Consider the following 14,230-nt stretch of genomic DNA (forward strand, 5'->3'; position numbering starts at 1 on the left):
AGGCCCATGTGGCAAAGGAAGGAAGACCCCTCGAGGTTCCCCCTACCCAGAGCAGCTCTCTTTGTTGGGAACCACCCACTCTGTTGTCTGTGTCCTCTTACCAGTCCATAAAAATAGCTACCACCATCATTAGGTGTTGGGTACCACTCTACATGTGTGTTCTATCCTTTAATCTTCAAAATAATGCTGGTTGGGCCCTTCAGAAGATGGAGTATCAGAGCTGATAGACAACTTGGTTCCCAAACAGGTGAAGTTGGGACTCAATCCAGGTTGGATTTCAAAGCTCGTAGCTTGTTCCATCAGAGGCCAGGGCCACCTCTCCTTCCTGGGACCAGAAGCAGCTGACTCAGGCTCCATCTCTGCCTTTGCCACTTAGATCGTGAAGCCTGGCATGGTCCCTAACTTCCGAGGCTCAGAAGTCCATGAAAGGAGGCAGCCTGACCCTCACTCATGGATCTTCCAGAGGTCTAAACGTGATCATGAATATCACACACATTTTAATCACAAAATCAGAACTGAGCGATATCTTATGGCTCTCGAGGCAAGCAAAGACACAAATTGGAGAAAACCCCCTTTTCCCCTTTCAGTTCTTCATTTCAATGCTCATAAAAGCTTTCGTGTCACAGATGCCTCCTCCAAGCCTTTAGAAGTTCAACTTGAATTAGGATTTGACAAGGAAGTCCTTTGCTACTGTTTTTCTTCTCCTTTAAGATTAAAAGAAAAGTCTAAATAGATGGCCTTCTGCTTAGCATAGTGCATTTTCCATATAAGCAGACTGACTGCTCCGTCAGACTGAACACAGGCCCAAGCTCCTGGGCTGCTGGCAGCTGAGCTGCTCCCCAGACTGTGCCCCTCAGAGCCCACCTGCTGTTCCCACCACTCAAGCCAGGGAGGCCTAACACAGCCATGGGGGCTTTGTCTCCTATCAGCTGCTCTATCTTTGCTTAGCTTCAAACCTCTTTCACTTTGTTCTCCATCTTCCTTGCACCTCTTACTTGAAGTCTTTTATTCTGGACCCCACCCTGTGCCCCCCAACTTCCCTCACTAGCTCTCATGGCCCATAGGCAGTGTTTCACGTGGGGTCCCAAAGAGGCCGTTGGAGGCCAGCTGTGCAAGACCTCATCCACCCCAGATCTTGCCAAGAGAACCTAGCTGTCAAAGGGCCTGTCCCATGTCCCTCTTGCCTCCAAAGCTTTGCTCAGGCTGTTGCCCTTCCTAGAATTGACTCCCCTTCAGGCCGCCTTGCCACTTGTCCAACCTCACCCTCCAAAGCTTAGGAGACCCCCAAAGCAGGCTCTTCCTTGAAGACCTTTAGGGTTCCCCAAGACAGACAGAATCATTTCTCCTCTGTGTTCCCACCACATTTGATCCACGATTCTACAGCCACACCCTTCTCGGCCACCACTCATCCTCATTTGTGTGATAGCCCCTCTCCCAGTAGAGTATGAATTTCCCAAAGGCAGGGGCCACTTGGTATTGGAATATATGCCTCCAGCCCCTTCACTTCAGGTCCCAGCATGGTGCCTGGAACATGGTAGGACTCAGTGAACCACTGGAAATGATCTACATTAAATGCCTGACTAGGGCCAACCCACATCTGGAGAAGTACCACCTGGTGGCTCTTTGGGCTCTGCCACTGGGATGCAGGGCGACCTTGGAAAATTTTAAATTTACTGAAGCTCTCAAAGTTGTTTGTTAATCCCATACTCATTTGTCCCTTCCCCTCCCTTAATTCATTTTTAGATTCTAAACTTTTAAAAAACAGGATTTTTTGGTCCTCTATTTTTATTTGTCTTTCCTGTTCTATGTTATCTATTCAAGAACTTGAAACTTTTCTCTGCGCAAATATATTAGGAGGAAAAAAATATACAGTGGTCTGAAATGACTTAAATTATTCTTAGTTACAGTAATATATGCATAATATAAAAGTTACCATCTTAACTATTTTTAAGTGGCATTAAATACATTTACATTATTGTGTAACCATCACCACTGTTCATCTCCAGGCTTTTTTCATTTTGCAAAACATTAAACATTAACTCCATTAAAACAATATCTCGGGCTTCCCTGGTGGCGCAGTGGTTGAGAGTCCGCCTGCCGATGCAGGGGACATGGGTTCTTGCCCCGGTCCGGGAAGATCCCACATGCCGCGGAGCCTGCGCGTCCGGAGCCTGTGCTCCGCAACGGGAGAGGCCACAACAGTGAGAGGCCCAGGTATTGCAAAAAAAAACAAAAAACAAAAAAAATATCTCTCCGTAACCTCTGCCAAGACCCTGGCACCCACCATTCTACTTTCTGATTCTATGAATTCGCCTATTCTAGGTTCTTCATGTAAGTGGAATTAGATAGTATTTGTCCTTTTGTGACAGGCTTATTTCATTTAGCATAGTGTCCTCAAGGTTCATGCATGTTGTAGCCTGTGTCAGAATTTCACTTGTTTTTTTGGCTGACTAGTATTCCACCGTATGTATAGACCACATTTTGTTTATCCATTCATCTGTCACTAAATATTTGGGTTGCTTCCACTGAAATTATTTTTGGATTGATATAGGTTCATAGAAGCAGTTTTCAGGAATCCTCTCCCCTTCTCCTCAATAAGAGAGGAATAAGATTGACCTTGGTTTGCATTTCAGCTCGGTTTTTACTATATCGGTATCTTTGGGTGATAATATCTTACCCACACTGAACTTCAGTTGTTTAATTTCTACTTGGGGATAAGGATGCCTACCTGACCAGGTGACTACAAGAGACTGAGGACAGCTGTTGTGTTCATCCTGGACCCCGATGCACCAGGTAAGTGGTATCTGCTATTTTTAGCTTTCTAGGCAATTGTAACATGACCAGGCTCTGGGCCCTTCCCTTTCTGGGGAACTCCATCACTCAGGAAGGACTTTCTTGACTCTTGAGGAGCAACATTCGCTCTTCACCTTCATTGCTGGGGTCTGCAAACACTTTAGATAATGTGCCCAAGAAGGCATGTGGGTTATGGATTCACTTCTTTGGTGCCACGTTTAATATTGTTTTCTGTGCATCAAAAGGAAAACTGAAAGTGCTTTGACACATGCATTGCAAAGTTGTCTTGTTACCACTTTATTTTAAGTTTCTGAAATGTCTCCTTGTCCGCCCATGTCTTTGAATTTAGCAAATACTTCCTGAGAGTGTACACCCTGGGTTGGGTATCTTGTCATGATATGGTGCAGAGTGATGAATTGGGCCAAGTCTCTGTCCTCCAAGAACTCACTATGTGAGAGGGGGGCATACCCAACAGCAGTATTACCTCTACAATACATGACAGGATGAGTTACAAAACCCTGTCCTTCGTTTGCTGTATATGTGGTATTAAATTGCTGGATGTGAAATGAGAAGACCTATGCTTCACTATGGCTGCATGACTTTTGGGAAGGGACTCAATGTCCTTGAGCCTTAGTTTCTTCAGCTGTCAAGTGGAGATGTACCTACCTTAAAAGGCTGTAGTGCCAAGAATAAAAAGGAACGGATTACTGGTGCATGCAACATGAAACTTCCCATGTGCATGACGCTAAGTGAAAGAAACCAGACTCGAAAGGCAACATATTATATGGTTCCACATATACGATACTTTTGAAAAAGCAACACTTTAGGGAATGAAATCAGATTAGTGAATGCCAGGGGCTTGGGCTGGGTGTTGAGGAAACACTGGCAGGTGGAAATATTCTCCATCCTGATTGTGTTGGCAGTTAATGGCCGGATATTTTTGCCAAATTCTTAGGACAGTGTAACTTAAAAGGGTGAATTTTACTGAGTGCAAATTTTACCCTAATAAATAAGCAAACAAGTAAAGAAAAAGATTGCAAAAGACTAAATGAGATTTCTGTGAAAGAGCCTGTCGTAATGCCCAGCACCCAGTGGGTGCCCTGGAGGAAGTTTTTTTCATCTATTCAAAGCAAGGAAAAGAGGATTTTCTCTGAAGTAGAAAGCCCCAAGTTCAATGCCAGCTCTTCCATGTATTAGCTTTGCAACTTTGGACAACTTGCTTAAACTATCTGAAGTTCTTTATTCAGAAAATGAAAATAAAATGGTAATGTTGCAAGGTGGGAGCTTGTGAGAATCCAGTTGTATAATGTAAAGACCTAAACTTTAGGGTGTGTTACATGGAAAGTTTTACTTTATTTCTTTAAACACACTAATACTGTGCTTACTGTGTACTAGCCACACTGCTGAAGACTGCATAGGTACTAACTGATTTAATCCTTATCATGGACCCATTTTACAGATGAGGAAACTGATCATAGGAAGGCTAAGTACTGGGTTCCGGGCAACATCTGGGGTGGAGTCCAGAGCTCTCTCTCTCATCACTAGTCAATTTTGCCTGTTTGATTGACTACTCATTTACCATCAGCCATCTTGATGCAGGAAACCGCTTCTGAACCAACCTACGTGTTAAAAGTCTTACCCGGAGAAGCAAGTCTTTTATTCTTTTCAGTGAAGTTCCTTTTATAATTGTTTCCAGATGATGCAACTGGCTCTCAGATGTGCTGAGTGGCTTATGGAGGCAACCGAGCTAGGACTTGATCCCAGACCTTCTGTCTCCAGAGCTGGGATTTTCCTTCTCAGCATCAGTGTCTATATAAATCCTGCCTTCCTCGTCCACTTCGCAGTTAGACATAAGCTCCCAGGCAAAGGTTTCTACGTGAGAACCTAAATAAGCCCTTTTAAATACTGCTTTCAGGAGTGTGAATTGCTAAGGCTTTTCCTGAGGACAATTTGGTGATGTGTGTCAAAAATGCCTTAAAAATGGACTTTCCCTTTGACTTACAATTTTAATTCTAAAGGTTTTTCTTAAAGAAATAATCACAGATTGGCAAAGTTCTATATACAAGCAATTCCATTACATTTTTTCACTGCTGAATTTCTGGGAGCACATTAAGTACTCACCAGTAATGGAGCAGTTAACTCATTTATGGAGCAGCCATTAAAAATCATGTTTTAGAAGGTTACTTAATGACATGGAACACTTTCACGGTGTTTTTGCAGAGAAAAAGCAGGATTAAAATAAAATTTGCGTATATGGCCGTAGGAAAGAAGACTGGAATAAGCTACATGAATAAAATAAAATACGTGGAAAAGTTTATAGACCTATCAAGGTGAGAAGATTATGGAAGAATTTATTTCTGGCTCTTGGTTTTCCTATATTTCCTAAATTATATATCTATTTGTGTTTGGGAACACAACAAATGTCATTACAACTTTTTTAAAAATTTAATTTATTTATTTTTGGCTGCGTTGGGTCTTCGTTGCTCTGCATGGGCTCTCTCTAGTAGCAGCGAGTGGGAGCCATTCTTGGTTGAGGTGTGCAGGCTTCTCATCACGGTGGCTTCTCTAGTTGTGGCACGTGGGCTCTAGGCATGTGGGCTTCAGTAGTTGTGGCACAGAGGCTTGGTTACTCCGCGGCATGTGCGATCTTCCCAGACCAGGGCTCGAACCCGTGTCCCCTGCATTGGCAGGCGGATTCTTAAGCACTGAGCCACCAGGGAAGCCACATTACAACTTTTAAAAGCATGAAAGTGTCTCTTAATCCCTTGAGGATGAAAATATAAGTAGGTCATGTTGGGTTCTCTATGGTAGGTCAACACAAATAGTGACTTTGTTCCCCAAACACAGTGGACCCTTTGGGAACTTGACTTCTCTCCATGTAGACTACACACAAAGGTAATATTGGATAGCACCTCAGTGCTCTGTAAACCCTCGATAGCACAGAAGAATAGAAGTTTAAGGTGGTTGGAAGGGAGCTCTGGGTATCACCTGCCCACTGGTCCCCAGTACAGGAATCTCCAAGTTTTCAGCCTTGGCAAGAGGCCCCCTAGCCTTCTCCTGAGCTCTCTCAGGGCCGGGGAGCCCCCGTGAGTCAGTGAGGGCTTTCTCACTGCTGTACCGCTCAGGTTGACTGGTGCTTCCACTGAGACCAAATCCAGGACTGCTGCCTCTTGGGGTCATATAGCATGAGTCAGCTCCTTTGCATAAGTGACAGCCCTCCCAGTGTGGGAGGACAGGTCATGTGTCCTCTGAACCATTCCTTTTTCAGACAGGCATGTGAAAAAGACTAGGGGGCTTTAGTCACTATGAGCCAGCAGCATTGGTCAACAGACCCAGCTCAACTGTGAAGAGCTTCTTCCCTCAGGAAACCCTCCTAACACCTCAGCAGACAAAAGATTCCCCCATCTGACTCCTACAGCAGCCTGTCTTTCAACATGGGGTGATGATGGAGTCACTTTCCTCAGCACTCTGTGACCTTCTCAAGTCGAGGGACCTTCTTCTCTGCATACCCAGTGGTTTAACAGGGGCATGGGTATCCATGCATTCATTGGACCACACAGCACACATTGATCTAGTGTCTGCACTGAGCCAGGCACTGCAGTAACTCTGAGTCTACAACTAAACAAAACAGATGGGAGCCTTCCCCGGAGGGAGTTCATAGTTCTGGAGGACATCAGAATATAAATAGATGATAAATAGGTACATGATAGATAGATAAAAAGGGATTGGATGGATGACTTGGATGGATGGATGGGTGGATTGGATGGATGGGTTAGACTGCATGAATAGATGGATTGGATGGATGTATTGGATAGATATATTGGATATATGGATGGATTGGATGGATGGATTGGATGGATAGATAGATAAATCAATAAATGGCAGGTACCAGCTAGTTTACACTATAACACATACTATGAAGAGACAGAAGATGGGGGCTCTAAGAGGAGATATAGTGAGTGTAAGAATAATGTAGCAGTTAGGAGCAAGGATCCAGCTCCACCTCTTACTAGTGTGAAAACAGGCAAGTTTTTATTTTTTTTTATCATTGTGCCTCAGTTTCTTCATAAGTCAAGTTAGGATTAGTTTATTTCTCTGGTGATGCTTAAAGCGTGCAGGCACAAGCAAGTGTTGGTTGTTATTTTTATTGTTAAGATATGTGGGTATTGAGGACATATGGAGGGGGAAAGGTAAGCTGGGACGAAGTGAGAGAGTGGCATGGACATATATACACTACCAAAAGTAAAACTGATAGCTGGTGGGAAGCATCCGCATAGCACAGGGAGATCGGCTCGGTGCTTTGTGACCAACTAGAGGGGTGGGATAGGGAGGGTGGGAGGGAGACGCAAGAGGGAAGGGATATGGGGATATATGTATATGTATAGCTGATTCACTTTGTTATAAAGCAGAAACTAACACACCATTGTAAAGCAATTATAGTCCAAAAAAGGTGTAAAAAAAAAAAAAAGATATGTGGGTATGGGTGGGTGTGGTGTCAGGGAAGATCTTTCTGGGGGAATGACTCCTGAGACTTTAAGCATGGGTAAGAAATGGCCAGAAAAGCATGGGGAGTGGGGAAGGCGGAAGAGCTTGAATGAAGACTCCAAGGTGATAAATGGCCTGGAACCAAAGGCCAGGAGACCTAGTGTGTGAGAACAGAGGAGAGAGAACCCAGAACACCTGGGAAGTCAGCCGGTCTGCTCCTACAGGGCCTTGCAGGTCACCTCCATTGGTTTAAGTGTGCTGGGAAGTAAGGGAGTGACACGTTTTAGTTTTTAGTTTCTCTGGCTGCTCAGTGGGAAGGAGGGAGGCTGGGCAGTCCTCAGGAAGTGATGGAGAGGTGGTATGGAGGCAGAGCTGATGGTGTTGCCTGTGAAGCCTTGTAAGAATGAGGAAACTACAGTGCACACACGTACAAACACACACACAACTTCTTGTGCATGGGCAGACACAGACTGGGTACCAGCGAATAATACATGGTGACTGGACACAAATTGGATTTAGTCTGTTCCAGGACCCCTTTTCAGGAGCCTTTATTAAAGAAACAATTATTTATGACACTTGTTAAAGATGGTAAAGCAGACCATTCAGGACCATCCTGATTGGTATAGGGATGACAGTGATAGTTTTGTAGTGGAAGAAAGAGAATGGGCTCAATTCTAGATACAGCATGGCCAGGTGGGAATTTATAGCCAAGGAACAAGGTAAGGGTCAGTAGATTGAAAATTACAGGGGAAACAGGGGTAGGAGAGGATTCTGGCCAAAGCTATCTAAAAGGAATCTTGCTGAAGACAGGTTGAAGTGATCAGACATCACCTGGAGGATGATGGAGGAACCTAATCAGATTTTGAGGGGGATCAGATATCAACAGTAGGGGTTTCTTGCTAAATTGACTTAGCAGAGTTCTAGCTAAAATTGGATTTTACAAGGAAGGGCCCAGAGGGGCCTAAGAGAAGTTTCAGGATCCTGAATCAAGTTTGGTCAAGCAAAAGAACTTTGTCACCTTGTACACATATACACACAATATTCCCGTTCAAATAAGTGTGTGGCAGAGAAGCTGAATGACATTTCCTTCATAGGACAGATGAATGAATGAGTCTGAGGCTGGGTTTGCAGGAAGATGGTGTCCAGGAGGGAAAGGGTGATTCTTCTGTTCTCACTGGAGTTGAACAGAATGGAATATGCATTCTTAGGCTTCAAAGCATAGGAGAATGTTGACTCTGCAGCTTTTTTAGGAACACGAGCAGAGATGAGAGAATGGCAGACACCAGTGGGGGAGGTAGAGCCTTGAGAAAGTAGTTCAGATACCAGGGTCACTCTTCTCAAACATTTGAAGGCCTGCTACTGGGAAACAAAGGTCAGCTGGTGTAGCAAGGCTTTGATGAGGAGATGAAGGGCCAATGGACAAAGCCAACAAACACGTGAAAATATATTCAACATCCTTAGTCATTAAGGAAACACAAATCAAAACCACAAGGAGCTATTACTTCACACCCATTAAGATGGCTAGAATTAAAAAGATGAACAATAGCTAGTGTAGGAGATGATGTGGAGTAATTGGAACCCTTATGCCTTGATGGTGGGAATATGGAGTGGAGTGATGAAAATGTTCTGGAATTAGATACTGGTGATGGTTGCACTACTTTGACTTTGTCAATGTACTAAAAATTAATGAATGATACACTTTAAAAGGGTAAGTTTTATGGTGTGTAAATTATGTCAATAAAGCTGTCATTAATTAATTAAAAAATTTATTTTATATTGGAGTAGAGTTGATTTACAATGTTGTGTTAGTTTCAGTTGCACAGCAAAGTGATTCAGTTATACATATCTTTTCTTTTTCAGATTATTTTCCCATATAAGTTATTATAGAGTATTGAGTAGAAAAAAATACAAAAAAAATTATGGGAAAAAGACTAGTTTGCACTTAGAAGAGAGAGCCAAAAGCACTTTAAACATATTACCTAAACTAGAGGATATTCTGGGTAGAAGGCTACATGGAGCCACTTATTTTCCAGGCCATGCCATTTGCTGTCCCACCAGTAGAACAGGGAATTGACTCCCACTGGGTTTACACACTGTTGGTATGTGTTTTGCTGGGTTAAACAGGTCCTGGTGAGGCTTGGGGACAGGACAACTAGAATGAAGACTCCATTGGACAAGTCATGTTCTCAGCTCTTGAGGGTCTAAGCTTGACCTCCAGCACAATCTGTCTCTATACCATGACCATTGAGCTCTCACCTAAAGAATGAGGAAGAAAAAGGACACTTGAGTTGGAGCTAACTGATGTTGAGCCTTTAAGGCATTTGGGGGTGCTGAGGATGTCAGCCCTCAGTCATCGTGGCCTCTGAGTCAGGCAAATGACATGATCAAAATAACCCTTACTCTCTCCGTAATTAATTGAGGATCTATAAAAATAGCGTAATTGGCAAAGTGTCGTAAATTAGCATACTAATACGGTGACCCTTGCTAGGTAAGCAGCATGGATTTACACGTGGGTGTTGTGCTGGGACCCATGGCTGAAAGGCAGATCTGGTGCAGGAGGTATCCGAGCTGCATTATCCCATCGTCGGGCTGCTTTCTTCCAAGACAAGGATTAGTGCTAATAATTTCTCCCCAGGGAATCACTATCTAAATTCAGGTTTTTTGCAGAGTCTGTAAATACAGCTAGGATCCTATTGGGGAGCAGAGGGGAGAGGCACAAGTAAGCAGGTCAATCCAAGTCTTTTGTGCACTAACAATGATGGAGAACATCGAAGTTTCCATGTCGCTTAAGCAGTTGTTCTGTTTGTATTGACCAAGTAAGCTATAAATCCAGGAGGGAGGTGATTTAAAGTATTAGAAGCCAGCGAGACTTCTGGAGCCAAAAAAGAAAAATGTGTTTTCACATAGAGTTGGGTGATTCTGAGTAGTGGATGGGAACTTCTGCACCTTTCTCAGCTTGCCTTGTTGTAACTGAACCTGAGAGCTCTCTCCGACCTTTGTGGCATGTTTGGCCATCACCTACTTTGAGAAATGGATATTCACAAATGGTCATGTTTTAGACACATCCTCTGATCCAGCTTATTACAAGGACATGTTATTTATGGAAGGGGTCCTGTCTGTAAAACTGCATGGTAGAAAGGAAACATCGTAGGCTGTGGCAAGGGGACGTGGACTCTAGACCCAGGCTGGCAACCGACTTTCTGTGCAGATTGAGGCCAGTGACTTCACCTCCTTTACACGTGGCACCACATTTAAAATGAGGAAGAGGCTTCTAGGACCCCTTCTACATTAATAATATAAAGTATCTCAAAAGTCATGTCTGAATACTTTGGGGAGGGATGATGTAAAGACGATTTGCAAATCTACTAATAAATAAAGGCTTACTGATGAAAAGGAATGGACACTTAGCCTGTGCCTAAAATGCCAGATTCTCTGTCATGTGCTTTTTCATGGAATCCTCAAAACTACTGTGATTTTGGCTGTCATTTCTATCTTTGCAGCTAAGTCGGTTGGAGCTCACAGAGTTTGCAACTTATCTAAATTTTTTGGCATCTAGCAAGTAGCAGATGTGGGTCCTTATTCTAAAAAGTTAATAGTAGTAGGTAACATGCGTCAAAACTTCTTTTATGTGTTTGTTATTATTAATTCATTGAATCTTTTCAACAACATCGTGAGATAGGAAGTTTGGTAATTTTACAGATGAGCAAAGTGTTGCTCAGAGTAGGTCAATGGTTTTTTCAAGGTCAATGGGTTAATAAAAAGTTATGAAGAATTATTGCTTTCTGATGGCATGAGTGGATGAATGGATGCATGGATGGATAGATGGATGGATGGATGGATGGAACAATGAGGCAATTAACTAGACAAGTCTCTGATGAGGCTTGGACAGATAAACCACCCAAAACCCATGGTGGCCAACAACCATTGAGGGGTGATATGGTCATGTGCCTCTTCTGTTTCAAAGTCTTAAATGTTTCCACATTGTCTGGAAATAAAAAACTAATAAAAAAAGATTCTTCTAAATGGTATATAATAATACTACTACCATTTATTGTTCATGTAGTATATGCTACAAAGAATTAAGTATTTTCTGCACAAATTGTCTCATTTAATTCTCACAGCTGCACTGTAGATAGTAGTATTTGTTTTTTGATTTCACAGTAAAGAAACTAAAGGTCATAGAAGCTAACTAATTTAGTCATACACCTGGGAATGGGTGGCCACATAATTTGTCATCCTAGCTGGGATCATTCTGATAGTGAAAGGGAGGTATGCTGATAATTTGGGGGGTACAACAGGCATAAACAGGGCTCTTGCACACCGACTGGAGGTATTGTCTTTGTAACTTGGCAGTGGAAAACCTGGGGTGTAAAAACTTCCTCATCCCAGAGTCCATGTTTCCAACTTCTACCCTCCCAGCCTTGCTAAGTCTTCTTTCCACTATGTGCTCCAGGTTGGGCAGCTCTCACCAGTTCCCACAGGGCTGCTTCCATGCCGCCATGTTTGATGTGAGCCATTGCATTCTACGCTGACTTGAACTGCTCATGAGATTCTCCTCCTTTGCATATTCCTCTGCCTGGTATACCCTCCTCCTCTTCTCTGACAAACTCCCTTTCAGTCTTCAAAACTCCTTCTGTCTGCACTTACCCTGGGAAGACTTCTGTCAATATTGACTTCCCTCTCTCCAATCCCATAATCTTTCTTCGCTGTTCATATCCCTTTTTCCTTCTTTCCCACTCAGTTATGATGTTTCAAGGGCAGACACTCATTGTTGTAACTCCAGGGTCCAGCATGGAACTTACCACTGAATGGGACTAATAATTTTTAAGAAAGGAGGGAAAGATGCTTACCTGGCAGGGGAGATACCATGATCACAAAGGTGGTTTTCCCAGGGCGAGGCTTATCCATTGCACTCTGGATGTGCTGACCCCTGCGATTTCCCCAAATGTGGGAAACTCGACTGCATAATTTGTGGTAGTGGCGGACTGCGTTCGCGCTTCCCCCTGATTTTTCTTCAGGTGTAAGATCAGAGCTGTGCGACTTTGTGTGCAGTTTGCCGAATTTTGTGCATTCGGTTGTTCGGTCGGGGTCGGTCTTGCGGTGTGCCCGCTTGGGTGGTGTATAAGTGCTGTAAACGTGGGCTTCACCGCGTGGAGACAGCGCTTGGGTTTAGCTGTGTTGGCAATACGTGGTTCAAGGAGCGGGCTGCTGGGTTACTAAAATTGAGTTTTGCGCTTGCGGCGGTCTCGGCTTTTGTAGGTGGAATACGTTTCCGGCGTTACTGCGCTAAAAATGGCGGCGCTGCGCAACCCACCTGTACGTGAGGTACTGAGCTTTCACATCGCTGGGCGGCGAGAATTCGGGCACTCTTACGTAACCACCGCTGTGCTTCGCGATGTTATGGTCCGCGGTACGCGGAACGCTTTCCGTGTGTAAGCCACGCAAAACGCAACTGTGGTTAAACTTTAGGTCTCACCGGGACGTCAGCGTTCGCTACGCATTAAAAAAAAAAAAAAAAAAAGAAAGAAAAAAAAGAAAGGAAAAATCGGAGGAAAAGAAGAAGTATGAATATTTGTGGTTCTGATGGAAGTTGAAGATGGATCATTCATTCATTCATTCAACTATTTAATCAATGTTTATTGAGCACCTATCATATTCTAGGTGCTGGAATTTCACTGGTTGATAAAACAGACAGCTAGTTGTTCTGGAGGTACGTGTTTCCTAAAAGGGGACAGACAATACATAAATAACCAGATATCAATCATGAGATTTATGTACCGTAAAGGTGTGGCTAAGCATCTTGCAGAAATAGAGAAATCAAGAGAATACATTTCAGATGCAGGAACACTTGCCCTTTACCTGATAGCCTGAATTTTATAGATGACAACGTGTCACATCCTCAAGGAGAACTTCCCAGTGGAGTTCAACCCTCTTTTCGTAAGATCATTTTGAGGAAGGTAAGATGGGTATTATTGTACCCAATTTGCAGATTCAAAGACAGGAAATGAGAGCAATAAAGAGATGGTTCCTAGGTGGTAGAGATTGTGCAAAGGGAGGTGGGATGTGAACCCAGATCTTCTGCTACCACGATTTTCCTAGAAACTCTGATTAATTGGAAGACTCTACCTGAAAAGTGATTAATAATATCATTTAAAAAATCTCATTTATAGTATTAGAATATACTGATATATAAATGTATTAGTTTTCTGTGGCTGCTGTAACAAATGACCACAGACTTGCTGACTCAAAACAACAGAAAGTGATTCTCTCACAGTTTTGGAAGTCAGAGGTCTGAAATCAGTACCACTGAGCTGAAATGCTCCTTCTGGAAGTTCTGGGAGCAATCCCTTCCTTACCTCTTCCAGCTTCTCATGGCTGCCAGTGTTACTTGGCTTGTGGTCACATCACTCCAACCTTCAAGACCAGCATCTTCAAATCTCCTTCTGCTCTGTCTTCACACTGCCTTCTCCTCTATGTGTGTAGTTAAATCTCCTTCTGCCTCCTTCTTATAAGGACACTTTGGTTGCATTTAAGTCCTTTTCAGGTAATCCAGAATAATCTTCCCATCTCAAGATCCTTAGTTGAATCACATCTGCAAAGACCCGCCTCTTTTTTGTCATATAAAGTAACATATTTACTGGTTCCAGAGGTTAGGACATGGACTTATTCTGAGGGACCAGAAATCTTTCAGCCCACCACAAAAACTAACCCCTAATTACACTGTACTAAGACTTGGTAGGTGATAAAGATATTAAGCCATATTTTACCCAATGCTTATACCACCTGGGAGACACCACCTACGATGGCTACAGGCTCTGAAATGGAAGGGAGAGTTTTCACATTTAGCCTTAAGCTCTGGACTCAGACTTTTTCCACCCCTTTCCATTGAAGCAATTTTATTAAAACAGTAGTTTTTTTTTTTTCCCCCCTTTTTTCCTGGACCAAAGCCTCT

At 43.2% G+C, this 14,230-nt stretch overlaps 1 non-coding gene across 1 annotated transcript; it reads left to right on the forward strand.

The window, feature by feature from the left end:
* Positions 1–12,120: 12,120 nt before the first annotated feature.
* On the forward strand, positions 12,121–12,284 carry LOC112410095 (U1 spliceosomal RNA). Its single transcript, XR_003005331.1, has one exon. It is a non-coding gene; the product is annotated as a U1 spliceosomal RNA (small nuclear RNA).
* The last annotated feature ends 1,946 nt before the right edge of the window (positions 12,285–14,230 follow it).

Source organism: Neophocaena asiaeorientalis, unplaced genomic scaffold, assembly GCF_003031525.2.
Source record: "Neophocaena asiaeorientalis asiaeorientalis breed wild unplaced genomic scaffold, Neophocaena_asiaeorientalis_V1.1 scaffold476, whole genome shotgun sequence".
Taxonomy (NCBI): Eukaryota; Metazoa; Chordata; class Mammalia; order Artiodactyla; family Phocoenidae; genus Neophocaena; species Neophocaena asiaeorientalis.